A 1,286-nucleotide genomic window follows, 5' to 3' on the forward strand; every position below is an offset into this window, starting at 1 on the left:
GAAGTTTGAGAAACCCCATTCCAGTCCCTAATACTGCCTGCTTTCCAACCTTGTGACATCCTGAAATTGGCTATCCACATGTTGGACCCTTCGATGGTCCTTCAGCTGAAGCATGTCCCCTTCACTTTTTCCATCAGAGCATGCAGTGGGCATGTAGGACTGGGTTCTGTCTTTGGGCTCTACCTAGCTATCCTATTTGCCTTTTTAACTAGCACATCCTCAAACCCAGATCCCTCCATCTCCTTGATTCTAGGATTTCACTTCTCCATCCACATACCCAAGCTGAAAAGCAAAATTCTCATTGCCTTTTGTTTCTTTTGCTACAGTCATCTTTTTTGTTTGTTTGTTTGTTTTTTGAGACAGGGTTTCTCTGTGTAGCTTTGGTGCCTTTTCCTGGAACTCACTCTGTAGCCCAGTCTTGTCTCGAACTCACAGAGATCCACCTGCCTCTGCCTCCCAAGTGCTGGGATTAAAGGCGTGTGCCACCACTGCCTGGCCTGCTACAGTCATCTTAAAAGCATCCTTTATGGGTGCTGGAATGATGGCTTAGTGGTTAAGAGTTCTGGCTTCCCTTCCAGGGGGCACCTGGGTTTGATTTTCAGCAACCTCTTGGTACCTCCCAACCATCTGTAGCTCCAGCTCCAGGGTATCTCATGCCCTTTTCTGGTCTCTGAGACCACTTTGAGACACACATGATGCATGGTGATGATAAATCTTTGAAGAAAAACCCCTCATCCTTCATGAATCCATACTCTTCTAGAGCTCATAGCACACTTTTCATGGTCCCCCATTACTGTCTCATTCCTCACCTTGAGACAGGGTCTCTTGTAGCCCATGCTGCTTAGACTTCCCTGTGTAGCAAAGATGGAGCTGTCCTTCCTGCCTTCACCCTCCACTCTGGGCTTACAGATGTGCACCACCATCTTTACGTGGCGCTGAGCATCCAAGTCTGGACTTGGTGCATTCGAGGCAAGCACTCTATCAAACTGAGTCACATCCCAAGCCCAGATCACTGCTATTGGTGACCTTCACCTTCCTGTTTTTTATTCTGTTTTTTATTTTAATCCATCTTAGAAATGACTGTCAGATCCACCTTCCTGAAGAATAGCTTGGAGCCCACTCATCAGATTAAAAAAAAAAAAAATGCAGTGTTTGGTCTTCCCCCTCCCCCAGCCCTTTATGCTTCTTTTATGGAACCATCTTTAAAAGTGAATAGGACCTGGGACAGTGTGAATGCTTGGCTGGTAGATGGCTCAGGAAGAAAACAGAATTGAATCTCACAAGTT

The sequence above is a fragment of the Peromyscus leucopus genome, chromosome 3 (genome assembly GCF_004664715.2).
Source record: "Peromyscus leucopus breed LL Stock chromosome 3, UCI_PerLeu_2.1, whole genome shotgun sequence".
Classification (NCBI taxonomy): Eukaryota; Metazoa; Chordata; class Mammalia; order Rodentia; family Cricetidae; genus Peromyscus; species Peromyscus leucopus.